Source organism: Anomaloglossus baeobatrachus, chromosome 6, assembly GCF_048569485.1.
Source record: "Anomaloglossus baeobatrachus isolate aAnoBae1 chromosome 6, aAnoBae1.hap1, whole genome shotgun sequence".
In the NCBI taxonomy this organism is placed as follows: Eukaryota; Metazoa; Chordata; class Amphibia; order Anura; family Aromobatidae; genus Anomaloglossus; species Anomaloglossus baeobatrachus.
Genome location: NC_134358.1, coordinates 231,193,204 through 231,221,074, shown reverse-complemented (window position 1 = coordinate 231,221,074; position 27,871 = coordinate 231,193,204).

Below are 27,871 nucleotides of genomic sequence, written 5' to 3'. Positions count from 1 at the left end.
GATAAAAAAAAAAGTCAGATTAATGTTTGAAAATGCACACAGGAACAAAGACCTTAATTTTTGGAGACATGTCCTGTGGTCTGAAGAAACTAAAATTGAACTGTTTGGCCATAATGACCATCATTACGTTTGGAGGAAAAAGGGAGAAACTTTGAAGCCTAAGAACACCATCCCAACTGTGAAACACGGGGGTGGCAGCATCATGTTGTAGAGTTGTTTTGCTGCAGGAGGGACTGGTGCATTTTACAAAATAGATGGCATCATGGGAAACGAAGTTTATGTGGCAATACAGAAGCAACATCTCAAGACATTAGACAAGAACTTAAAGCTTGGGCGGAAATGGGTCTTCCATATGGACAATGACCCGAAGCTTACTGCCAAACTGGTTACTAAGTGGCTTAAGGATAACAAAGTCAATGTTTTGGAGTGGCAATCACAAAACGCTGATCTCAATCCTCATGAAAATTTATGGGCAAAGCTGAAAAGGCAGGTGCGAGCAAGGCGACCTACAAACATGGCTCAGTTACACTAGTTCTGTCTGTCAGGAATGGGCCAAAATTGCTACCAACTATTGTGAAAAGCTTGTGGAAGGATATTCAAAATGATTGATCCAAGTCATACAGTTTGAAAACAATAGTATCAAATAATGAAATGTATGTAAACTTTTGACTTTGAAGAAAGTAATAAAAATGCGTTAAAACATTATCTCTCATTATTCTGGCATTTGGCAAATATAAATAATTTTGGTTCCTAATTGACCTAAAACAGGAAAGGTTTATTCTGATTTATTTTCAGACCGGAAAACATACATATGTGTCTCTCTAGATAATGTATGTAAACTTTTGCTTTCAACTGCATATATGAAGAGAAATAATTATTAATATACTTTATATAATTTTAAATGGTTAAAATAAAATAAATATATATATATATATATATATATATATATATAATATAAAAAAATATTCATGATGTGCACTAATTTATCCTTTACTTTAAATACTCTTATTTTATTTAACATCTGTGTGGGTGCTGTTCTGAAGCTCCCTCCAGTGGCAAGGAATGGTGGTGGAGCTAAATCTGAGCCATTGACTCAGACAGGTGTCAGTGTTAATTGGGAATTGGGGACGTCCTATTGCAGACAAGTCTGGTCTATATAGGAGAGCACTTTCTGCCTGGCTGATGCCTGTTATAATTGTATATTCCCTGTCTCTGTTAATGGCCTGGAGATTTGTCCTTCCTTGTATCCTTGAGCAAGACTTCTGCAGATAAGTTTCAGTTTTTACCTTGCCTTCTGGTTTACACCTTAGGGTGTTGTTTTTCCTTGTTTTGCTGTGTATCTGTTTTCTTGCAGGTAAAGTTTTGTTTCTATTGTGTTGTGAGCATGGGGGTTTCCCCTATGCTGGCTCTCCTGCAGGAAAAGGGATTTTTATCCCTGTCTGATTTGATTATTTGCTTTTTTGTATTTTGCTCTTTTGGTATTTTGTTCTCCCATTATTTACAGGAGTACCTGATATAGTGGGAGTGAGGTCATATTACCTCAAGGGCCTTTTAAATATCAGGAGTTTGGTATTTTTCTATAGGGATTTTGCACTGACCACAATCATTTCCTTTCCTTTGCTTTGTATCAAGTTAGTTGGGCCTCGCCTTTGCTAATTCTATTTTTCCTTTCTGAGTATTGTGTTTTTCTATATCACTGTAATCTTTATATGTGGGGGGCTACCTACTCCTTTGGGAACTGCTCTGAGGCAAGGTTGATTTCATCATTTCATTCTGTGAGGTGTAGCTAGTTTCTCAGGCTGTGACGTGGCGTCTAGGATTTTAGGAACGCTCCACGGCTACTTCTAGTGTAGTCTGATAGTCAGGGGATTGCGGTCACCCAGGTTCCAACTACTCCTGTTTCTTAGTGTTTTTTCACCTATGGGAGTTTTTTTGTAATCTTCCACGGTTACCGAATCATAAAAGGTTAGGCTGCTACCAGGTAAAGAAACATGAGATTGTACCTGTATGATAACTCAAAACTGACGAAGTTGATCCAAAAACAAAGGGTTGGTTTTTTTTTTCATTAATTTTAAAATTGTGTTCTAGTTTAGTTTAACCCCTTCACGACCATGGACAGAAAGATCCGTCATGGTGCCCTGGGCCTTAACGACCAAGGACGGATCTTTCCATCATGGCGTAATCGCGGCACCGGAGCCTCCGGTGACTGCGATCGGTTAACATAAACCACAGATTCGGAGAGGAGGGGACCTGTACCTGACCTGAGGAGGGGTGGTGCCTCCTCCCAGGACATACGGAGGCTGTGATTGGCTGACGAACGGCGCTCAACCAATCACAGCCACTGTAATGTTACAGCCACTTAAAGTGACTGAAACATTGAAATCCAGCCCTGGCCAGTGCAGCTATAGCACTGGCCATTGGCTGGAGCTGGGTGACCTCACTGGATCACCCTCCCCCAGCTCCAGTAACTCTGATTGGAGAGATCGGCCTTGTGACCGCTGTCTCCAATCACAGTGGACCTGTTGCCGGTGACCGCCCCATCAGCTTCACTTCCCGTTCCCTGGCCTGCAGCACAGTGAGTGTACACAGTGCAATGGCAGGGCAACAAGCTCCGGTCCCATGCTGTTATGGGACCGGAGCATGGGATCCGGAAGTTGCCGCGCTGCCATTGCACTGTATGAAACCGGCCTCCCGATCCGCCGCCGCTGCCCTCCACGATCTGCCACCCGCACCCCCACCCCTCGTATCTGCTGCCCGCACCCTCACCCCCACACCTCCCGATCCGCCGCTGCCCTCCGCGATCTGCCACCCGATCTGCTGCCCGCACCCCCACCCCCACACCTCCCGATCCGCCGCTGCCCTCTGCGATCTGCCACCCGATCTGCTGCCCGCACCCTCACCCCCACACCTCCCGATCCGCCGCCACCGCCCTCCATCTGCCACAGTGCCACCGGTCCCCCCCCGATCTGCTGCCTGGTCCCTTTCCCTCGTGATCGGCTGCTCGTCCCCTCACCTCCGTGATGTGCTGCCAGCCCCCTCCACTCGAGATCGGCTGCCCACTTCCTCCTTCGTTATGTGCTGCCCGGCCCCGCCCCATCTCCTCCGTTATGTGCTGCCCGCTCCCCCCACCTCTCACCCCCGTGATCGGCTACTTGCCCCCTCCCCTGTCACCCCTGTGATGTGCGCTCCCTCCCCTGTCACCGCCGTGATGTGCGCTCCCTCCCCTGTCACCGCCGTGATGTGCGCTCCCTCCCCTGTCACCGCCGTGATGTGTGCTCCCTCCCGTCACCCCCGTGATGTGCGCTCCCTCCCCTGTCACCCCCGTGATGTGCGCTCCCTCCCCTGTCACCGCCGTGATGTGCGCTCCCTCCCCTGTCACCCCCGTGATGTGCGCTCCCTCCCCTGTCACCCCCGTGATGTGCGCTCCCTCCCCTGTCACCCCCGTGATGTGCGCTCCCTCCCTTGTCACCCCCGTGATGTGCGCTCCCTCCCCTGTCACCCCCGTGATGTGCGCTCCCTCCCCTGTCACCCCCGTGATGTGCGCTCCCTCCCCTGTCACCCCCGTGATGTGCGCTCCCTCCCCTGTCACCCCCGTGATGTGCGCTCCCTCCCCTGTCACCCCCGTGATGTGCGCTCCCTCCCCTGTCACCGCCGTGATGTGCGCTCCCTCCCCTGTCACCCCCGTGATGTGCGCTCCCTCCCCTGTCACCCCCGTGATGTGCGCTCCCTCACCTGTCACCCCCGTGATCTGTGCTACCTCCCCTGTCACCCCGTGATCTGTGCTCCCTCACCTGTCACCCCCGTGCTCCCTCACCTGTCACTCCCGTGATCTGTGCTACCTCCCCTGTCACCCCGTGATCTGTGCTCCCTCACCTGTCACCCCCGTGATCTGTGCTCCCTCACCTGTCACCCCGTGATCTGTGCTCCCTCACCTGTCACCCCGTGATCTGTGCTCCCTCACCTGTCACCCCCGTGATCTGTGCTCCCTCACCTGTCACCCCCGTGATCTGTGCTCCCTCACCTGTCACCCCCGTGATCTGTGCTCCCTCACCTGTCACCCCCGTGATCTGTGCTCCCTCACCTGTCACCCCCGTGATCTGCTATCCTCTCTCCCTCACCTCTCACCCCCGTGATCTGTGCTCTGCTCACCTGTCTCCTCCGTGATCTGCGCTGCACTCCCTCCCCCACCTCTCACCCTCCCCGATCTGCTGCCTCCTTCATCTCCTGTGATCCAGCTGCCTAGATCCATCCTGTAGGGTAACTATCCCCAATCTCACTTTCCACTCCCCTTCCCCCCCATCCCCCCTCCCCCATCCTCTGCCGCTCCTGCATCCACTGCGCCCTCTCCCATCCGCCCCCACCCTATCCCAGCCGCCGTCTCACAATCACAGATGCTCCCTTTATATGCCGCTGCCCTCCCATCTGCCGCCGCCTCATCTGCCGCTGTTTTTTTTTTCTATGCCATGGGGGTCTAGTTTCCAAAATGGGGTCACATGTGGGGGAGCTCTACTGTTTCGGCACCTCAGGGGGTCTCCAAACGCAACATGGAATACGCTAATTATCCCAGACAATTTTGCGTTTGAAACGTCAAATGACGCTCCTTGCCTTCCGAGCCCTGCTGTGCGCCCAAACATTTGATTTCCACCACATATGAGGTGTCTGTGTACTCAGGAGAAATTGCACAATACATTTTATGGTGCAATTTTTCCTGATACCCTTGTGAGAAAAAAAGCTACCTGGTTGAAGTAACAATTTTGTGGTAAAAAATTTTTTTTTTTATTTTCACGGCTCAACTCTATTAACTTTTGTGAAACCCCCAGAGGCTCAAAGTGCTCAATAAACATCTAGATAAATTTCATGAGGGGTCTAGTTTCCAAAATGGGGTTACATGTGGGGGAGCTCCACTGTTTCGGCACCTCAGCGGCTCTCCAAACGCAACATGGTGCGGCTAATGATTCCAGCTAATTTTCTGTTCAAAAAAGTCAAATGGCGCTCCTTCCCTTCCGAGTCCTGCCGTGCGCCCAAACAGTGGTTTTTCGCCACATATGAGGTATCTGCGTGCTCAGTAGAAATTGCCCAACAAATTTTGGGGGTTCATTTAATCCTACTACCCTTGTGAATATGCAATATTTGAGGCTAAATTAACATTTTTGTTGCAAAAAGTAAAATGTTCATTTTTTGCTTCCACATTGCTTTAGTTACTGTGAAGCACCTGAAGGGTTAATAACCTTCTTGAATGTGGTTTTGCGTAGCCTGAGGGGTGCCGTTTTTGGAATGGTGTCACTTTTGGGTGTTTTGTGTCATGTAGACCTTTCAAAATCGCTTCAAATGTGATGTGGTCCCTAAAAAAAGTGGCTTGTAAATTTTGTTGTAAAAATGAGAAATTGCTCATAAACTTTGAACCCCTATAACTTCCTTATTTTTTTTTTTTTTTTCCCAAAATTGTTCTGATGTAAAGTAGACATGTGGGAAATGTTATTTATTAATTATTTTGTGTCATATGTCTCGTTGGTTTTAGAGCATAAAAATTCAAAGTTTGAAAATTACAAAATTTTCAAAATTTTCGCGAAATTTCCGTTTTTTTTCACAAAGAAACGCAAAAAATATCGGCCTAAATTTACCACTGACATGAAGCCCAATATGTCACTAAAAAACAATCTCAGAATCACCGGGATCCGCTGAAGCGTTCCAGAGTTATAACCTCATAAAGTGACACTGGTCAGAATTGCAAAAAATGGCCTGGTCTTTAGGGTCAAAATAGGCTTGGGGCTGAAGGGGTTAAACTATAGACTACTCACAGAAAGTTAGGGGTATTTGGCTTTTGGGTGAAAATGATGTAAAACATAAATTTCATGCTACAGTAATATTTTATCATGAAAGTGAGGCATCCCACCTCCTTTACATGTGCCTGGAGTCGTGTGACATTCATCATCCGTTCTGAAGGGCATAATTCAAAATGAAATGGTCATCAATTTTGGATCTGGCCAAAGGACTTCCACTTCAATGGCTTTCTGTTACTCTTCCAGTCTCTCTCTGTATCTCTGTTGCAACCTGTTGATGACACTCTGTGACACTCTAAGCTCAGTGGCCACTTCCGTTTGGGAACATCCTGCTTAAAGCTTGACAATGGCAAGTTGCTGTTGATCAATTGCTAGGTCTCGTCTTGGTCTCTTGATGTTAAAATGTGAACAGCATGATGAGAGGGACTGTTTAAATACCACTTCTAATTGAACCCCAAAATGTGTTGGGTGATTCATGGATCAAACGCCTGTTGTGATCTTTGCCACCAAGCTCTTGTTAGAGAACAGCAAATTGTGCAAAAAGTACTGAACATTGAACAGTTGGACATTTGCATTCAAAAGTTTAAAGACGGTCACATTAAGTTCACCTGAAAAGGTTAGAGTGCATTTTAGGATCATCCTGAAATTTCCCCCGAAAGCCAAAAATTCCTAACTTTTTTGTGAGTAGTGTAATTGTATAGGGGTTGCTGGTTTATCAGATCATTGGCTGCACATGACCACGCATTTTTGCCTGCCATCAGCTTACACTTAAGGCTGCTTTACACACAACGATATCGCTAGCGATCTCGTTAGTGATGTGACACGCCCAGATCGTTGTTACGATTTCCCGACATCGCTCATAGGTCGTTTTTTTAGCGGTCACACGTACACATCTCACAAACGATGCTACATCGTTCAGCGATATATTGTTTGACCAAGGCGGTCGTGTGGATGTTGTTCGTCGTTGGCAGGGTGTCAAATGCAGCAATATGTCTGATGCATTCCAAACGACGAGCAATATTTTGAAACTGAATTAAGTGTCAACGATCAACGATTTTCACCCTCTTTGCAATCGTTCGGAGTCACACGTAGGTGTCACACGCAACGACGTCGCTAACGATGACGGAAGTGCGTCATAAAGCCGTGACCCCTGACGTCATATCATCAGATAAATCGTAGTGTGTAAAGCGGCCTTTAGAGTAGCTTATTGATAACAGACTTATGTTGTTGATCAACTCAATTAAAGCTTTCCTAGTGGTATCTGCACGGAGCATATACTGAAATTAAGCAGAGGATGTTCAGCACTGAAACATGGGAAAAATTACACTTTAATTCTATACCTACCGCATCTTTCGGAGAAAAAAATAATATAAGACCCCGTCTTATTTTCGGGGAAACACAGTATATTCAAAAAAATCTCTGAATGACAATCAGAAACAAAAGAAAATATTTAATCTTGGGTAGCTTTATAAAAGAATAAACCATAAATGTCCCTAGAGGATGCAAAAATGAATGTCTTTTTGGAAACCTTGATAGATCATGGACACTTTTTTAGACAGCTGGTATGTTAGTCAACTTTATTAGCTTCTTGGGTTTTACAAGGTGGATATAATATACTTTTACAAGCCAAGGTTAACAATTTGATAATTAACACTTATAATAAATGTGATCATTTCTGGCATAAAATAAACCATGGAGGTAACGATTATTCCAGTGGAACTATTCAGCGACATGGGAGGTCTGAAACCTTATGTGACACACTATAAACTTGTGATATGTGTGAAGTGTTTGAGACGTAACATTATGTTGAAGCTCCGTTGCAACGCATCTGTCAACCTGGTTGCAGCTGTTGACTTCGAATTAACATCCTCACATGTTGAAGAAATTCTCCTTAGAAATGAGTTTTTGATGGGAAATCATTAACAAGTCTCATTCGGAGCCTGTTTCCGATTGGTGATGGTGGTGTATCTTTGCTGAACAGCTGCATGATCACAAGGGCATATTCTGTCTGACACATAAAGGTACCTTTCATAATCTGCCATGTAGGTAGCAATGTGCACATGGCTGCTCCAGAAACTATGGTACTAGAGACTCATGAGCCCTCATTCACTGGAGCACAGGAATGTTTAGAATATATTTATTCAGTACTGCTCGAGCCAGCAGCTAGGTCTAATAGGAGATAATACTACTCTTTTGTCTTTACAGGTCTTTGACCTTCTAGTTGCAAATTACATCACCATATGCAAGGAAAAGCTGCTTAAAATTCTTATTTCATCAGATTTAGGGTTTAGGCTTTTCAGAGAAAATCATATAGGCCTGGAGTAGCTATATACGACCATAAGGATTGAACTTGCTGTATCAAAAAGGCTCTTAATATTGACTCCTATAATGCTATTGAGGACCTTTCAGTGCATTTCTTTTTCTTGAAATGAATATCTTTTCAAATTAATACTGTTCCACTGATCTGGAACTGTTTTCTTTTCTTTTGTGCCCCTCTGTACCAAAGTTATGCATCCCGGTAATAAAGAAGCAAATTTTCCTTTCATCCAACTAGACATATGCCATAGAACTTCCCTGTTGGTGGTGCTGTGTTCTGATTGCTTTTTCTTCTCTATGAGACTGGCCAAACACTTACAGAGAAGTTCTGGGATATACGTCCAGGTTTTTTAAGGGAAAATTTGTATCACTATTACTAGGAGGCCATAGAAACAAAGACTGTTTAAGAATCAGGAGAAGCTGCAATTGGACAAGATACTCAGGTCAAATTAATAAAAACAGTGAAATACCTTAAATACTAACATAGACCAGTTAAACAATGGTTTTTGCCATGTCAGCGTCATCCTATTTGTAATTTTATTCAGTTGTTTCTGACGGTTGTTTCACCATCACAGTCATTGTTTGTACTCTTACATGAGGATGTTTCAACAGCAGTTCTGGAGGAGGATGACTTAGGCTATGTGCGCACTTACCGGATTTTTCGCGGATTTTGCCGCGGATTTGCTGCATGTTTCGCTGCAGAAAATGTTCATAACATCTCTGCAGTGAATCACCAGCAAATCCTATGGAGAAAAAAAATCCTGTGCGCACTGGGCGGAACTTGACAGCTGCATGTTTTGCTGCGGGAATCCCGCAGCAAAAACAAGTGCATGTCACTTCTTTTCCGCACAGCGCTGCGGGATTTTACTCCATTGACTCAATGTTAATCAAGAAATCCTGCAGGGAATAACGCAGGCAGCAAATTCTGTGCGGTTCACTGCGTTTTCCTGCGTTATTCCCTGCGGTATTTTGCGGTTTACCTCCGGTAATGTGCATCACTTGCTTGCGGTTTTGCAGGCAAGTGATGTCATTACAGGAAGAGGAAGCCGTGCAGAGTAAACACACACACATCACAGACACACATCACAGACACATAGAACACATAGACACAGACACATAGAACACACATAGAAAGAAAACGGAAATATAGAAAAAAAAGAACGTGGGCTCCGCTGCATATTTACCTTCCAGCCGAGGTAAGCACACAGCGGCGGCGCGGTATTCTCAGGCTGGGGAGGGAGAGGGGCAGGGATAATGTCCTCCGCCTCACTCCCCCTCCGGCAGCCGAGAATATCAGCCGCAGCTGCCCCGGGACTGTCGCATGCAATATGCGACAATGCCGGCGTGTCCTCGGCTCTTCTTGCCACCATGTAGCAGTGGTGGCAAGGTAATACAAGGGGTTAATGGCGGCGGATCACCGCCATTAACCCCAGGCTTGATCATGGCAGCGTCTATGTGACAGCTGACATGATCAACCCGTAAGTAAAGTGAAAAAAAACACACAGAAAAATCCTTTATTTTAAATAAAACCAACAAGCCTCGTTCACCATTTTATTAACCCCTCCCAAACAAAGCTCCGGCGTAATCCAGGTCCGACGTCCAGCGCTGCTTCCATCCAGCCGCGACTGTCACAGACACAGCGCTGAATGAAAGCAGCAGACAGCAGAGGTAATTACCGGTCATTTCCCACGGCCGGTAATGTGAACTCACTGCCGACCGTGGGAAATGCAGCGATCTGTCATCTATCTCTCTATCTATCTATCCCTCTATCTATCTATCTATCCCTCTATCTATCCCTCTATCTATCCATCTATCTATCCCTCTATCTATCCCTCTATCTATTCTTCTGTCTATCTACTCTCAGAATTAAATGACTTTTTTTTTTCTTCAATGTGCATCCCAACCCACACGCGGCAAAACCGCGGCAATACCGCGAATAATACCGCGGTAAAACCGCAGCAAACCGCATGCGGTTTTCGGGTGCGGTTTCCCGCGGTTTTTTACCGCGGGTGCGGTAATCTTTGAGGGCATGCGGAATTTTCTCAAGAAAATTCCACTTCCCAGTGCGCACAGAGCCTTAAAGTACTGCAAAAGCAAAAAAAAAAAAAAAAAAGAACTTTGCACTGCTTAGCAATGGTATAATTTGGTCTTGTCGTGGGTTCTGCTGCTCATTTCTATTTTTTTTAATCACTCATGACACTGGTAGGAGAGCATTTACTGAAGCTGACAGATTAAGGCTCTGTGCGGGATTCCCGCAGCAAAACATGCAGCTGTCAAATTCCGCCCAGTGCGCACAGGATTTTTTTTTCTCCATAGGATTTGCTGGTGATTCACTGCAGAGATGTTATGAACATTTTCTGCAGCGAAACATGCAGCAAATCCGCGGCAAAATCCGCGAAAAATCCGGTAAGTGCGCACATAGCCTAAAATCAGGTGCTATACATAGCAATTACACTGATCAAAAGGATTAGATCTCATTATTAGCTGCATAGAAATGCTGTAAGGTACCAGTCCATTAGGTTTTCCAGTATCTTTGAAAACAAAAATGCAGTGTGTTTGCAAAGCGGGTATTTTCAGCCATGAGAATGCAAATATACATGACTGTGTATGTCATCTCTTAGGCCCCCTTCACACGTCAGTGATTCTGTTACTGTTTTTATACGTACCGGAGTTACGGACATACGCAGACCTATTAAAATCAATGGGTCTGAGCACAGATCAGTGATTTCTCACTGGCTGTGTATCCGTGTTGTCCACATGCGTGTCTGTGTGTTCCGCTTGGAAACAAGTCTGTTTTTCTCTGGGATCACTGATGTCACATGGACCACACAGTGGTGTGATCCGTGTGACACGTAGCGGAGAAATCACGGATCTGTAAAATAAAATGATTTTTATACTCACCTGTCTCCTGCAATGCTGTCTCCTGCTGCTGCTGTCTTCTGCTTTCAGGCTGGCTAATTATGCTCATGAATATTCCGCGACCTGGAAGTAACAGCAAAGGGGAGACAGCGGTGGCCAGAGACAGCATCACGGGAGACTTCAGCACCACGGACAGCAGCACCAAGGACAGGTGAGTATAGAAGTGCCTTATCTCCGTGTGCTATCAAAATCACGGCACATGGAGGGCTATATGCATCTTTGACATGTCAGTCAAAAACGTGTTTGTTTATTTTACTGATATGTGAAAGAGGCCCTAGGCCAGTGATGGCGAACCTATGGCACGCATGCCAGACAAGGCATGCAGAGCCCTTTATACTGGCACGTGCGCTGTCGCCACACTGCACCACTTTGAACTGCCGGTGTGATCGCACCAGCAGCTCAAAGTGGTGTTTAGCAGAGGAGACATTTCTCCTCGCTCTGACATGCCTCCTCTCCTGGGCTGCAGGCCTGTTGCCTAGGAGATGGAGGAGCGTCAGTAGGCGGCACCAGCGTCTTGTGACCGCGCGGGAACTGAAGTGACTGAGGATGCAGCAGCGGAGGAGTGGGGGCCAGAAGGTGAGTTGTTTTTTCATTTTTAAGCTCTGTGTGGCTGTGCCAAGGAGTGGGGGGACAGAGCCAGCACGGGGCAAACATGGGAGCACGGGGCATATACAAACAGAGCACGGGGCAAACATGGGAGCACGAGGCAAAAATGGGAGCACGGGGCATATACAAACAGAGCACGGGGCAAACAGAGCACGGGGAAAACATGGGAGCATGGGGCATATACAAACAGAGCACGGGGCAAACATGGGAGCATGGGGCATATACAAACAGAGCACGGGGCATACAGAGCACGGGGCATACAGAGCACGGGGCATACAGAGCACGGGGCATACAGAGCACGGGGCATATGTGTCGCCCTGGGCAAGCCAGGGGACACAGATAACAACACACACGCACCCCACATTCCCTGCAGGTACACCAGCTAACCCATAAATCCTTGTTGCCTTCCTCCAGAGGTTGATGATGCACACCAGGGGGTGGGCCAGGCGGTTGGCTCCGCCCACCTAGGAGCTCACAACTCTGGAGGCAGGAAGTAAACCAGGCAGATTAGCCCAGGAAGGGCAAGAGTGAAGACAGAGTGAAGTCTAGCTGAGGGCTAGAGTAAACAGAGAAGTGAAAGTGGTGAAAGTAGAGAAGTGTAAAGGAGAGAAGCCAGTAAAGTGACAGAAGGAAAGAAAGCCTGAGAGCCCAGCTTTGTGTAGGGCCAGAACAGCAAGGTCAGCAGACAGCGGTGAAGATCTGCAGTGGGACTGTCTGGAGGTTGCTGGAAGGGCCGCGGAGGCTGTGTGTATCCAGGGCCTGGAGCAGTATACAAAGGGCAGTCAGTACCAGAGCAGGGGCTTTCGGATCCCAGCAAGGCTTGGAGTCGCTGTAAATTGCTAAATCCGTTAGTGAAGGGGACGTAGATCTCCCAACAAGCAAGTCCTGATTGACGGCAAAGGTCCAACCACAACGGGGAAACACCGCCACCGCCAAGGCACCAGTTTCCCAGGGCCGGCGCCTGCGGGCAAAGTGTAGAGCTCCTCCGGCCCAGATTGCAGCCGGGGAGCGGGTAACCGGAGGGAATCCACCGATACCACAAGACATTTCAAAGGTGCAGGGAAGAGACCGTCACCGCTAACTGCAGGGAACCGCAGCACCGTGAACCGTCCGAGGGACCCGTCCAATCAGCCGTTTGTTTACCGAGAACTGTGTCGTGTTTACTGGCTGAGTGAGTACCTCAGTGCCGCAAGGCACAGCGCTGCCCCTGCGCCCCTGCACCCCACTGGGCCCCGGGATCACCAACCCCTACCCACGGAGGGGCAACACAACACCTGGCTGCTCCCATCACCATCCCCGGGATCCCCATCCAAAGCAGCGGTGGTGCAATCACCACAACCGTGGGTGGCGTCACGAACTATAACCCCAACAAACACCCCCTTTTCACTCACGGGCGAGGAGTGTCGCTCGAGACACCCCGGGATCCGGCCCACAGCTCGAGCCACCAGGAGCAACTGCCGGACCCGAGCAGAAGGGGTGAGCGCTGTGTGCTGACACCCTCCTCCCCGCCCGCGACAACTTGGCGTCACGAACAGGATCTTACCGCTCTGCCGTCAGGTAGAGGTGCGCCTTGTTACCGCCGGAGGCATCCGGCAGAAAAATTTCAGAAGCCGCCATCTTTGGCGCGAAAAGTTCCCGCTCGAGCGTCTTCTCGAGCAGTAGAGGCGTGAAGGCCAAAACCCCGCCCCGAGAGAGGAGGGGCCGGAAAGAGCTAAGGGGGACGCGATGGCGGCTGGCGGCATGTAGTCGCCGCTATAAAAGCAGGGACGCCAGGACCTTGCCAGAATACCGTTCCTGGAAGCAAACAGTGGAGATACCATGTGGATGCCGTCCCGAAACACCGTGGCCCCCGCGCCGGGAACCGCAGCGTGGGTGGAGATCCGGACCGCGCAGCTCCATCTAAGGCTGCAGGTCAAAATGCAGCTCCTCCTGGAGGAGTGGGAGACCGACATGGCGGACGTTTTGGCAGCCGTGCGGAGACGCGAGGAGGAAGCGGAGGAAGGGAGGGTGAGTGACCCACGCCCCTATGTCCCGGAGGGACCGGTCGCTGCGGCTGAGGGACCCGGTCCAAGCCCTCTCCCCCCGTTGCCTCCCTCGCCACCCGTCTCGGAGGCCGTGACCCCGCCACTAGGCCCGCTACCACCGCAACCGGTAGCGATACCCAGCCCGTCCGCCCCAGCGGACCGACCTGTAGCCGGAGCCCGAAGCCAACCGGAGGCATTGCCATGGAAGGCCCCGAAGATAGTGCCAGAGACAGTCCCCGAGCAGCTTCCCGAGCCGGAGCCGATGACCCGCTCCGAGCCGAGGGCCCAGCTGCGGAAAGCCCCTGTGCCCATCCCCCACACCTCGGCTGAGGTGGCGCCGGGTTGTCGCTGCAAAGCGGCGCCCAAGGCCATGACACCGCGGGATACGCTGCCCACCTTTCTGACAGTGAGTAACGTGCTGGATGTCCCGCGGGGCTCAACCCGTGCGCCGGAGCCATACTGGGACAGGGAGCCGACCAAGCTGGGCCTGGAGATCGCGGAGAGGGAGCGAAGGAAAGCCGAGCTGGTGGCCCGAGCCATAAGGGAGAAGGAAAACCTGCGGCAAGCGACCTTCCGTGTCCGGGGCCCGTTCTACGAGGGGCAGGTGAGGCGATTCGATATCCGCCGGGGCTACGGGTTCATATACGAACCGGGCCTGGAGGCCGAGGTGTTTGTGGCTCGGCGGGATGTACATGCTCACCTGCCCGAAGAGCATCCTGGCCGCAATCTTATACCAGGGGACATGGTGCGTTACACCCGGCACTGCGGAGAGAGGGGGTGGTTTGCCCTGGACGTAAAGCTGAAGGGCAGCCCGGAGAGCAAGGTGAGCTCTGCACCCCCTCCCTCGGATGAAGCAGCAGCAGGACCGGAGTAGGGCAGCGGATGCCCGTTGCACCTTCCCCCGTTGGGACCACCACTGAGTTATTTGTATGTTTGAAAGTTTTGAAAAATGAAAAATGATTTACCGAAGTTTGTCACCTGATTGTCTGCTTGATTGAACCGACCGGAGCCGGCACCGTTGTCCCCGTGGGGACCGTTTAAAATGCATGGGAACTATCGATGGACAAGCCCGTGAACTCTGCAGGGCAACCACAAACGTTAGTGGCATGTAAATATGTTGGGTACCGTTACCGTTTCCGCAATGCCGCCTCCGGAGAGGCAGGTTGGAGGGAGGGCCCTGAGCAGAGCAGGCCAGGGCCCAGCCACCAAAGGAACCTGTGGCCACCCTCTGGAGGGCAAGGACAGATCCCGCTCGGGTGACTTGTGCTGGACTGTGGGTCAAGGGGTGCTGCCTGGGTTTTAGGGGCAGCATCAGGGCCAGGTTGCTTGGGTGGGAGAGAGCGGAAACCGTGACCGTATACCGTTGAAACGTTTAAGTAAATGTGCCTCCCGTTTTGGGAAGAGTTTTTGATTAAAAATGTATATTATTTACCGTTGATAATGTTATACCGTTTGACCTTTTCAGAAAAACAAAAAGGAAAATAAAACCGGTGTTGGACGGGCAGCCCGAGGACGGTCTGCGTTTTGCTAAGGGGGAATGTGTCGCCCTGGGCAAGCCAGGGGACACAGATAACAACACACACGCACCCCACATTCCCTGCAGGTACACCAGCTAACCCATAAATCCTTGTTGCCTTCCTCCAGAGGTTGATGATGCACACCAGGGGGTGGGCCAGGCGGTTGGCTCCGCCCACCTAGGAGCTCACAACTCTGGAGGCAGGAAGTAAACCAGGCAGATTAGCCCAGGAAGGGCAAGAGTGAAGACGGAGTTGAGTCCAGGAGGAGGAAGTGGAAGGAGTAACAACAGAGATTAGCCCAGGGAGGGCAAGAGTGAAGACAGAGTGAAGTCTAGCTGAGGGCTAGAGTAAACAGAGAAGTGAAAGTGGTGAAAGTAGAGAAGTGTAAAGGAGAGAAGCCAGTAAAGTGACAGAAGGAAAGAAAGCCTGAGAGCCCAGCTTTGTGTAGGGCCAGAACAGCAAGGTCAGCAGACAGCGGTGAAGATCTGCAGTGGGACTGTCTGGAGGTTGCTGGAAGGGCCGCGGAGGCTGTGTGTATCCAGGGCCTGGAGCAGTATACAAAGGGCAGTCAGTACCAGAGCAGGGGCTTTCGGATCCCAGCAAGGCTTGGAGTCGCTGTAAATTGCTAAATCCGTTAGTGAAGGGGACGTAGATCTCCCAACAAGCAAGTCCTGATTGACGGCAAAGGTCCAACCACAACGGGGAAACACCGCCACCGCCAAGGCACCAGTTTCCCAGGGCCGGCGCCTGCGGGCAAAGTGTAGAGCTCCTCCGGCCCAGATTGCAGCCGGGGAGCGGGTAACCGGAGGGAATCCACCGATACCACAAGACATTTCAAAGGTGCAGGGAAGAGACCGTCACCGCTAACTGCAGGGAACCGCAGCACCGTGAACCGTCCGAGGGACCCGTCCAACCAGCCGTTTGTTTACCGAGAACTGTGTCGTGTTTACTGGCTGAGTGAGTACCTCAGTGCCGCAAGGCACAGCGCTGCCCCTGCGCCCCTGCACCCCACTGGGCCCCGGGATCACCAACCCCTACCCACGGAGGGGCAACACAACACCTGGCTGCTCCCATCACCATCCCCGGGATCCCCATCCAAAGCAGCGGTGGTGCAATCACCACAACCGTGGGTGGCGTCACGAACTATAACCCCAACAAACACCCCCTTTTCACTCACGGGCGAGGAGTGTCGCTCGAGACACCCCGGGATCCGGCCCACAGCTCGAGCCACCAGGAGCAACTGCCGGACCCGAGCAGAAGGGGTGAGCGCGGTGTGCTGACACCCTCCTCCCCGCCCGTGACACATACAGAGCACGGGGCAAACATGGAGAGCACGGGAAAAACAGAGCACGGGGCATACAGCGCACGGGGAAAGCATGGGGAGCACGGGGCATACAGAGCACGGGGAAAACATGGAGAGCACGGGGCATACAGAGCACGGGGAAAACATGGAGAGCACGGGGCATACAGAGCACGGGGAAAACATGGAGAGCAATGGGGCAAACATGGTTGCAAGGATGGGGGAAATGTGCAAAGATGGAGAGAAATATGCAAAGATGGGGGAAACGTGCAAAGAGGGAGAGAAACATGCAAAGATGGGGGAAACATGGCTGCAAGGATGGGGGAAACATGCAAGGATGGGGGTAAACATGACTGCAAGAATGGGGGTAAACATGACTGCAAAGATGGGGGTAAACATGACTGCAAGGATGGGGGTAAACATGACTGCAAGGATGGGGGTAAACATGACTGCAAGGATGGGGGTAAACATGACTGCAAGGATGGGGGTAAACATGACTGCAAGGATGGGGGTAAACATGACTGCAAGGATGGGGGTAAACATGACTGCAAGGATGGGGGTAAACATGATTACAAGGATGGGGGTAAACATGATTGCAAGGATGGGGGAAACATGACTGTAAGCATGGGTGAAAACATGACTGCAAGGATGGGGGAAACATGCAAGGATGGGGGAAAACATGCCAGGATGGGGTACATTTAGCAGGAAAGGAAACATGCCAGGAAAGGGTACATTTACCAGTATGGGGGATACATTTACCAGTATGGGGGATACATTTACCAGGATGGGGGGATACATTTACCAGAATGGGGGGAAAACATGCCAGGATGGGGGGTACATGAACATGCCAGGATGAGGAAAAATGCCAGGATGGGGAACATTTAGCAGGAAGGGTGACATTTATCAGGATGGGGTACATTTACCAGGAAAGGGGACATTTACCAGAATAAGGGAACATGCCTGGATGAGGTACATTTACCAGGATGGGGTCATTTAACAGCATGGGGGAACATGCCAGGATGGGATACATTTACAATGATGGGGTACATTTACCAGGATGGGGCCATGATGTGGACAAATATACCAGAATGTAAGAAATATATATCAGGATAGAGGACATGTTTACCAAGAAGTGGCCAGGAAGGGGGACATAACTACACAATGAAGGGGGAGGGGAGCAACTCGTATGTCTTTATGGGATTTCAAGATGTTCAGACTTTGAAATGTAGATGTGGATTACAGGGTGACATCTGATTGCATTCCATGCTAAAATCTGTCTAATATGCTGAAATTTTTTCCAGAAAGATCAATCTAACTGCTGTGTCTGGAAAGGGCAGGGGCTCAGCTTCAATGTGTGGTAAGCATGCATGAGCGTGATGCCCCCTGCTGAAGAGAAGACGGCAAAGGTAAGGTTAAAATCAACTATTTACATAATAGGATTGGTTGGCACTTCGGAAAAAAAAATGGGTTTAGAGCTACAGTTTGGGCACTCGGCCTGTAAAAGGTTCGCCATGACTGCCCTAGGCTGTGTGCACATAGTATGTTTTTATTGTGTTTAGTGCAGTTTTGTCAAAAACCTGCAATCAAATCCTTATGCCAGCAAAATCAATGAGAATCCTGATCTGTAGTGCACATGTTGAGTTTTTTTCTTTGCAGATTTGGAGCAGAAAATAATCTGGAGCATCTCAATTCTTTCAGTGTATTTTGCATGCATTTTTCACCATTAAAAGCAATGAAAAATGCATGCAAAAAAAAGCATAAAAAATGCAGTGAAAGCAAGGCAAAAAACTCACGTTTTTGCACTGTGTTTTTCCTGCCAAGAGATGCAGATATGGTGCAGAAATGTCTGCAACCAAATACTAACCATGCTCATATACTTAGAGCACCACTCGGGTTTTTTTCCATTGCATTGCTGGAGTAATTCCACTAATGCAAGGCTCCTGCACTTAGTCTCAGGGTTCGTTCGCATTTGGGTGTAAATACGACTAGTGCAATCGGATAAAAAAATCAGACTCGACTCAGGTCAATGTTATTCAAGGAGGTGGTCCCAATTATTATATCCTCAGCCATATTCAGCTTGAGGAAAAAATCATAGCATGCTGTGTATGGTTGCGTAAAATGGCCTAGACTCTCCAATGCAAGTCAATGGGTACGAGAAAAAAAAATGGACGTCACGCGGACTATCTGTATCCTGGCTATTTTTTATGGAAACATTACCATTCTGTAGCCTAAACACTTAAATGGTCTTGTAAATGATTGTTGAATAACTACTGCTGAGAAAAAACGCATTGTATGTAGATGTCATACGGATGCTAGGCGAGAAAAAAAAATCCCACAATCGCACAGCACTTGCATGACATACAGAATGGCATACACATGACACATGTCCCACTTTGCTGGATGAAAAACAGACCGATTTTTTTTTTTATATACACAACTATGAACTTACCTGCATACTCACCAGCCGTTGTCTTCATCTGATCTCGATGCTGCTCTGGTAGGTTTCCAGCAGTTTCTGATCTGCCGGATCGCCCCAATGTGTGCTGGCAATCTGGAAATCACAACTCAATCTAAGTATATGATCACCAGAATGAGGCTCCCATAGACTTACATTGAGAGCTTGCTACCATTAACTCTGACTTCCAGTCAATCAAGAGATGATGTCACAAGATGGCGTTAAAGATTGCATAGGCCTTCTTAGTCCAATCCTTAAAGTGAACCTGAGTATGGGAACAAAACCTATAAACTAATATTAATCTTTTCAAGCTTATTATGGTCAACACTATTGTATGGGACAAGTTCCCAGTTTAAAGTCACTCTCACCTTATCAAACGTCTTTTTTTGCAAATTCTAAAGTCTAGGACTAGTGTAAGATGCATACACTATGCGCATACAAGTTTTACCCATCGGCTGATATCATTCAGCATAGGTGCAGAGACCGCTCCTGCAAGTGATATCACTGGTCTCTGCACACCTGTTATTCTGACAATGTGCTCTTGTTCCGGCTCATTACTGCAGATCTGACCAAGCAAGAGAGTGTGCTGTCATTGTGCACATTACATAGTGCATAATGCTCTGTCGCTACCACAACCCCTGAAATGAGTGCTACTAATGATGACTCATTTCTGGAAAGGGGCAGAGGTTACAGCAGTGACCTCAGCCTCTGCCCCCTGATGCTTTGTGTATCCAGACATGCACCGAGATTCTAAAATAGTGGTTAAATAGTCTAGTTAGAGAACAGTCGTGAATTTTTAATGCAAGTGTGACGCCCTGGCGCCGCCAGGTAGTCACACACACAATAGACCCCCACATAACACCATCCCTCACAGGGTTACACCAGAGCCAACAAAACCCTAGTCACCCCCCCAGGGTAGGAAAGGCACACCAGTGGGCGGGACCAGGTGGAAGGGCAACGCCCACCTAGGGGTTTAGAGAACCTGGGGGGATAAAAAGTGCTGTTTCTGTTTGAAGTTCAGTTGAGCTGAGTTGGACTAGAGAGGAGAGGGGAGAAAGTCAAGTTCAAGTGAAGCCAGAGAGGAAAGGCGTCGTGGTTGGACCCCCGGCGTACTGGCTAGGTGACAGACGGTGGTCCGTGTCTGTCAGGAGATGGGAAGATGGCTGCCAGAGATCCGAGGTGGACCGGGACAGGGTAGGAGCCCGCCGGTACCGACACCGGAAAACCGACCCGGAAACCGTGCAGAGGGGGTACCTGGACCCTGAAGCAGAGATCGGAATCACCGACTTTGTTAATTAACCAGTTGAGGGCAGGATTACAGGTCCTGTCCCACCCAAAGTCCCAAAAGCAGACCAGCAGCCCAACGTGGGGGATAGGGCATCCGCCAGGGCCCCTTTAGATCCTACGGGTTCGCGTCTGCGGGCAAGGCTCCCACCTATAGTTCTGGGAGCAGACTCCCGTGTTCTATACTGAGAAGTCCAAGGAGAACTAAAACTTGTGCAGAGGAAAGTGACACAGACCATCACCCCGGGTGAGGGACCAGAATACACCCGGCCGTGGCTGCCGGCCACCAACACCTTAGTTTACCATTGGACTCGTCTGATTTCATTTTTACTGTGAGTACACCAGCATTCCCCAGTCTGACCGGGCGCGCCGGCCCCTGCAGTCACCATCCTCAGCACAGAGACACTGGGCCCAGGGGCATCCATCCCTACCCACGGAAGGGTTAATATCCAGCTGCCATCCAATCGCCCCCGGGTGCTCCCTAACAGCAGCGGTGGTGCTACATCTCACCACACACCGTGGGTGGCGTCACCAAGTGATTATGGCAATCCCCGTATATATACACGTCCCCTTTTATTTGAAGTGTCCGCGCAACCCTTGGGTCCGGAGAATCCCTCGAGACACACTGCGGATCCGGATCCGAGCAGGACGGCTGCTACTGACGTGGGGGCGGCACACAAGTATATTAGAAAATAGTTTAAATTATGAACTTAAATAGACAGGGATTTAGGAGGAAAATTACTTTGGACTTCAGATCACCCCTTTAAGAAAAAAAATGTATGTAATTTATTCATGAATATATATATATATATATATATATGTGTGATAGGATAATGAACTTGATCCTAAATGTAGCACTCTCCTTTGTGTTAAACATGGAAATTAGGTGAACTTTTCCTCTATTCATACAAGTCTTTTCAGTACAATTAACCTTCGATTTTTATACGCACTGTGTGAAGCCGCTGCTCATATCAGAGTATGGCGTGGATTTTGCCATGTTTCAACCATCATAAAGTGCTGGAATATTTCTGTTATACACATAACACATCAAGCAGTAGGGGTTTCTGTACCAAGGATTTGCAAAAACCAAGGAGAGGGGAGCTCGATTTTCAAATTATTTTCTTCTAAAATGTACAGGGTTTACTATTGTGACGCCCTGGGCAAGCCAGGGGTCACAGGTCATAACACCACCACACCCTACACCCCAGATAGGTACACCAAGGCTAACCAAAAATCCTAGTTGCCTTCCTCCAGGGGCTGATGTCCACACCAGGGGGTGGGCCAGGCGGTTGGCTCCGCCCACCGAGGAGTTCACAGCCCTGGAGGCGGGAAAACCAGGCAGTCAAGTGAGGGAAGTGAAAGTGAGAGGAAGCAAGTTGAGTTAAGGAGGAGGAAGTAGAAGGAAGTAGTAGAGGAGCAAGTGAGAGTAGTGACAGAAAAGTGACAGTTTGTAAAGCCTGAAGCTGGTCCGGGTGTGTGCCCCGGACTGAGACAGCAAGGTCAGCAGACGGCGGTGACTGTCTGCAGGGGAGACTGCTTGGAGGTTGCTGGAAGGACCGCGGACGGGTGGTGGCCCGGCGGTACCGGAGCGGTATACGAAGAGCAGTCAGCACCATTGGCAGGGGCCTTTCGGATCCCGGCAAGGCTAGGAGTCACCGTGAATTTGCCAAATCCGTTAGTGAAGGGGACCTCTGGGTCTCCCAACAACCAAGTCCTGATTGAAGGCAACAGTCCAACCGTTGGAGATAGACACCGCCACCGCCAGGGCACCAGTTTCTCAGGGCTAGCGCCTGCGGGCAAAGTAGGGCTCCTCCGGCCCACATCCAAGCCGGGGAGCGGGTTACCGTTGGGAACCCATCACAACCATCATCATCTTAGGTGCAGGAAAAGGGACCGTCAACTACTGGGGAAAAGCAAGTGCAGCCGTCCGTGGGAACAGTCTTTCCAGCCGTGTGTTTTACCGAGAACTGTGTCATCGTCTCAGGCTGAGTGAGTACCACAGTGCCGCAAGGCACAGCGCTGCCCCCGCGTCCCTGCACCCCACCAAGCCCTGCATCACGAACCTCATCACTGGGCCCCGGGACAACAACCCCCTACCCACGGAGGGGAGAACCAACAACTTTGCTGCTCCCTGTCATCAGTCCCTGGGATACCCATACAGAGCAGCGGTGGTGTCAACAAATCACCACAACCGTGGGTGGCGTCACGGACAATAAACTATCCCAAATCCCAATCCCCTTTCACTCACAGGCGAGGAGCGCCGCTCGAGTCCCCGGGATCCGGCCCATCGCTTGAGCCACTGAGCAGCAGCAGCAGGCCGCAGCAGCCGCAGCGGCAGCCGGACCCGAGCAGTGGGAGAGTGCGGCGTCCCCTCCTCCGCCCGTGACAACTTGGCGTCACGAACAGGATCTTACCGCTCTGCCGTTGGGTAGAGGTGCGCCTTGTTACCACCGGAGGTGTCCGGCCAGAAAATTTCAGAAGCCGCCATCTTTGGCGCGAAAAGTTCCCGCTCGAGCGTCTTCTCGAGTAGTGGAGGCGCGAAGGCCAAGACCCCGCCCCGAAAGAGGAGGGGCCGGAAAGAGGCTAAGGGGGACGAAATGGCGACTGGTCGCATGTAGCCGCGGCTATAAAAGCAGGGACGCCAGGACTCTGCAGACATCTTGTTCCTGGGAGGGCCGCCAGCAACATGTGGATGCCGTCCCGCAGCACCGTAGCCCCCGCGCCTGGAACCGCGGCGTGGGTGGAGATCCGGACCGCGCAGCTCTACCAGAGGCTGCAGGTCAAAATGCAGCTCCTCGTGGAGGAGTGGGAGACCGACATGGCGGATGTCATAGCGACCATGCGGAGACGCGAGGAGGAAGCGGAGGAAGGGAGGGTGAGTGACCCACGCCCCGATGCCCTTGAAGGGCCGGTCATCGCGGCTGCGGGACCCGGTCGAAACCCTCTCCCCCTGCTGCCTCCCTCGCCACCCGTCTCGGAAGCCGTGACCCCGCCACTAGGCCCGCTACCACCGCAACCGGTAGCGATACCCAGCATGCCCGCCCAGGCGGGCCGACCTGTAGCCGGAGCCCGTAGTCGACTGGAGGTGCTGCCCTGGAAAGCCCCGAAAATCGAACCGGAGGCGTCCCCCGAGAAAGTCCCCGAGCCGGAGCCGATAGCCCGCTCCGTGCCGAAGGCCCAACCGTGGAAAGCCCCTGTGCCCATCCCCCACACCTCGGCTGAGGTTGCGCCGGGTTGCCGATGCAAAGCAGCGTCTAAGGCCAAGACACCGCGGGACCTGACGCCCAAAGTACCAGCAGTGGGCAATGTCCAACAGGTCTCGCGGGGCCCGACCCGTGCGCCGGAGCTCGGAGCAGCGCCGTACTGGGACAGGGAGCCGGTACCGTTGGGCCTGGAGATTGAAGAGAGGGAAAGAAAGAAGGCGGAGTTGGTGGCCCGTGCAATCCGGGAAAAAGAGAACCTCCGTCAGGCAACTTTCCGTGTCCGGGGCCCGCTGTACGAAGGGCAGGTGAGGCGGTTTGATGTCCGCCGGGGCTATGGATTTATATATGAACCGGGCCTGGAGGCCGAAGTGTTTATAGCCCGGCGGGATGTGAATGCTCACCTGCCAGAGGAGCATCCCGGTCGTAACCTGATGCCGGGCGACATAGTGCAGTACACCCGGCACTGTGGGGAGAAAGGGTGGTTCGCGCTGGATGCTAAGTTAAGGGGCAGCCAGGAGTCCCATGTGAGCGCCGCGCCCCCTCCCGCCGGTGATGTCGAGGACTCAGAGTGATGGCAGCGGAGCACCGTTGCACCGTCCCCGTTGGGACCACCAGTCAGTATGTTTACAAGTTTCAAAAAGTTTTGCAAAAATGAAAAATTGATTACCGAACAGTAACCTGATTGTCTACCGTGATTGGGAACCGGCCGTTGCCGGCACTGTTGTCCCCATAGGGACCCTTCAAAAAGTTGTTTTGCATAGAAAATTCTATGGACAAGCCCGTGAACTTGCAGAGCAACCACAAACGTTAAGTGGGTTGTAAATAAATCTGTTGTTGCAGCTAACCGTTACCGCCTCCGGAGAGGCAGGTTGGAGGGAGGGCCCGCAGTGGAGCAGGCTGGGGCCCAGCCACTACAGGAACCGGTGGCTACCCTCTGGAGGGGAAGGACAGATCCCGCTCGGGTAACTGGTTCAGGACTGGGGTCAAGGGGTGCTGCCTGGGTTTTAGGGGCAGCATCAGGGCCAGGTTACTTGGGTGGGAGAGAGCGGCAGCCGCAACCGTTTAAAATGTTTGCAACGTTTAAGTACCGAACCTCCCGATGTGGGATGATGTCATAAATTGTATTGTGTTTACCATTTATATCTTTCCAGAAAATAAAACCGGTGTTGGACGGGCAGCCCGCGGACGGTCTGCATATTGCTAAGGGAGAATGTGACGCCCTGGGCAAGCCAGGGGTCACAGGTCATAACACCACCACACCCTACACCCCAGATAGGAACACCAAGGCTAACCAAAAATCCTTGTTGGCTTCCTCCAGGGGCTGATGTCCACACCAGGGGGTGGGCCAGGCGGTTGGCTCTGCCCACCGAGGAGTTCACAGCCCTGGAGGCGGGAAAACCAGGCAGTCAAGTGAGGGAAGTGAAAGTGAGAGGAAGCAAGTTGAGTTAAGGAGGAGGAAGTAGAAGGAAGTAGTAGAGGAGCAAGTGAGAGTAGTGACAGAAAAGTGACAGTTTGTAAAGCCTGAAGCTGGTCCGGGTGTGTGCCCCGGACTGAGACAGCAAGGTCAGCAGACGGCGGTGACTGTCTGCAGGGGAGACTGCTTGGATGTTGCTGGAAGGACCGCGAACGGGTGGTGGCCCGGTGGTACCGGAGCGGTATACGAAGAGCAGTTAGCACCATTGGCAGGGGCCTTTCGGATCCCGGCAAGGCTAGGAGTCGCCGTGAATTTGCCAAATCCGTTAGTGAAGGGGACCTCTGGGTCTCCCAACAACCAAGTCCCGATTGAAGGCAACAGTCCAACCATTGGAGAGAGACACCGCCACCGCCAGGGCACCAGTTTCTCAGGGCTAGCGCCTGCGGGCAAAGTAGGGCTCCTCTGGCCCACATCCAAGCCGGGGAGCGGGTTACCGGTGGGAACCCATCGCAACCATCATCATCTTAGGTGCAGGAAAAGGGACCGTCACCGTCAACTACTGGGGAAAAGCAAGTGCAGCCGTCCGTGGGAACAGTCTTTCCAGCCGTGTGTTTTACCGAGAACTGTGTCATCGTCTCAGGCTGAGTGAGTACCACAGTGCCGCAAGGCACAGCGCTGCCCCCGCGTCCCTGCACCCCACCAAGCCCTGCATCACGCACCTCATCACTGGGCCCTGGGACAACAACCCCCTACCCACGGAGGGGAGAACCAACAACTTTGCTGCTCCCTGTCATCAGTCCCCGGGATCCCCATACAGAGCAGCGGTGGTGTCAACAAATCACCACGACAGTGGGTGGCGTCACGGACAATAAACTATCCCAAATCCCAATCCCCTTTCACTCACGGGCGAGGAGCGCCGCTCGAGTCCCCGGGATCTGGCCCATCGCTTGAGCCACTGAGCAGCAGCAGCAGGCCGCAGCAGCCGCAGCGGCAGCCGGACCCGAGCAGTGGGAGAGCGCGGCGTCTCCTCCTCCGCCCGCGACACTATGATCATGTTTCAGCTAGCCATCAAGATGAAATCCCCTTACATTATAAAATGGGAAGAAAGACCTCTTTCTCAACAACACCAAAACAAACATTTGTATCTTGAAGTATACTCAGCTGGGCGGCAGCACTCCATGTCAGTCAGCAGCCGCAAAATCAAGATTTTATGGTGTATAAAAAGAGAGATTAGATCCCATGATCCCAATGTATTGTTAGGGGTACTTCTCACATAGCGAGATCGCTAGCGAGATCGCTGCGGAGTCACGGTTTTTGTGACACACCAGTGACCTCATTAGTGATCTCGCTGTGTGTGAAACTGAGCAGCGATCTGGCCCCTGCTGTGAGACCGCTGCTCGTTACACACAGTGCTGGTTCATTTTTTGGACGTTGCTCTCCCGCTGTGAGACCCGCAACACACATCCGTTTAATTTGTACGTGTGCGGTACGTATTTGCACGTATCGGAGACACGTACACACGGAGACCAATGTTATTCAATGGTAGATGGCACACGCACGTAAAATCACACGGAACGTGTGTCCGTGTCATAAGTACGTGTGTGCGCTTTTCTGCACGGACGACATGTCCGTTTTTTGCCAGCAACACGCAGGCACGGACCCGCTTTAGTCTATGGGTCCGTGCCTGCACGGACCGCACACGGAGTATGTCCGTGTTCAGCACGTATCGTCCGTGTCCGTTTTTCATCACAAAATTTTAAACACTTGTTACCAATCTATCAGGTCAATTGTAGGCCATTAATTCTGGCGCCAAACATACATTTCCTGTCTCATTTGCACGCCAGGCTGCAGCTGGGCACCTGTCCTCTCACTGCAGGGGAACTTTGAGCACAGAGAACAACACAGGTACTGAGCATGGCGCCTAGAATCGATACAGAGAGGCTGATTGGAGAAGTAGAGAGGCATCCAGAGCTGTGGGACACACGTGTTGATGGCTATCATGACAGGTTAATGGTGGAACGAGCATGGATGGCTGTGGCAGAGATAGTCTACCCTAGGAATGGATGGTCTCAATGTAGCCCCTGGAAAGAAAAATAGATATGGTGAGTACAGAAATTTGCCTTGCTTCTGTCTTTACCTACATGTGCACATTCTGTAGTCAGAGTATAAACATATTTGTATAGTTTTTTTGGCATGTATTAATGGGCCTGACTCATTTTGAGATACACTGGAGACTCACAAACAGGAGAGTGTATTTATTTGGCCTTTTGAAGTATTCATTGCAGTTTACTAGTAATGTCAGCATGTGTATATGTGGTCTGCAAAGCATTTTATGCATGTACAAAAGGCATTTCAGGGTGGTTAAGCCACTATTAAACATGTTTGGGGTTTGTTTTGGTTTGCATTTCTGTGCTTTTTCTATTGCAAATGTGCAGAGATTTCTCTATACATTTTGAGTTGTATTTTTATGTTTGGTTTATTATGCATGTTCCTTGGTGTCACCATGTCTGGAATGGTAATGTTAGGGTGAACTCTTAACCAGAGATCACTAGTTGCCTACTGCCTGGCCGAATTGGTATATGCCAAGTGCATGCATAAAAGAATTCACACCAGACACAGTCAGATATGAAGTCTCTTCTTGGTCACTAGAAATGGCACCGAACAGACAGAGAAGGAGCATGCATCCTCTTAATATAGGCTAGGGGCGTACACAAGTTCAGATATGCACATTTAGTGGGACAGTTCATGGGCTAGCGAATGGGGAGATCCGTGTTGCTGTTGATGGGCGGGTCTGACTCCAGTGGATGAAACCATGGTGATGGGAGGGAGTCATTTAGTGGATCCATGCTGATGGTTTGGCCTATGATGTCATCTGATCTGTGGGTTGGTCTTCTAGCTTGACCAGGGGTCTTCCCTTATATGGCGGTCTTCTTTCATCTGGACATTCCTTGCATTCCAAGCAAGGTGTGGTGAACAGGAAATGGCAGCCATCTTTATATCTGTGTCATGTGTATGATCTGAAACCTGAATTATGTAAGGCAAGTCGACATATT